This window comes from Meleagris gallopavo, chromosome 4 (assembly GCF_000146605.3).
Source record: "Meleagris gallopavo isolate NT-WF06-2002-E0010 breed Aviagen turkey brand Nicholas breeding stock chromosome 4, Turkey_5.1, whole genome shotgun sequence".
Taxonomy (NCBI): Eukaryota; Metazoa; Chordata; class Aves; order Galliformes; family Phasianidae; genus Meleagris; species Meleagris gallopavo.
In genome coordinates, this window is record NC_015014.2 from 35128069 (window position 1) to 35128552 (window position 484).

General features: G+C 32.4%; 1 long non-coding RNA gene across 3 annotated transcripts in view; it reads left to right on the forward strand.

Moving 5' to 3' along the window:
* Nucleotides 1-484, forward strand: part of LOC104910714 — a 53484-nt gene that overhangs the window by 24103 nt on the left and 28897 nt on the right. The gene's annotated exons all lie outside the window — the stretch shown is intronic.

Genomic DNA, 484 nt, shown 5'->3' on the forward strand with positions numbered 1-484 from the left:
AAAAAAACCAGAAAGACTGACAGTTATGTCCTGGAGACCTTCTTAAGACTCCTTAATAATATGTCTTATTTTCAAGTAGTATGAAGTGCTTGACAGCTCATGAAGAATGACATTTAACAAAATAGCCTCTACTCATCAGTAGAGAACTGGTGAGTTTTTGAAATACAAATGGTGATTGCTTCTAACTACAGACTTTGAGAAACTAGAAAAAGACACTTTTTTCATGTCATTTTTTTAAACGGAACATTGATTTTAAACTTTAGATAAGAAACTGAGTGACAAAATTTTTTCTATCGTAAACTTAAAGGTTCTTTATTCCTTTATTTATTAGAGGCAGTTCTAAAATGCTTTCCTTCCCAAATGCCTGCTCTGCCAAGAAGGCAGTAGCAGCTGTTTTCTGTAATGGAAGTTCAAAAACTTAATTGAAAACATGAGAAATCCTTAAACACAATATGCACACCGAGATGGGCTAAATAAAAAAAAT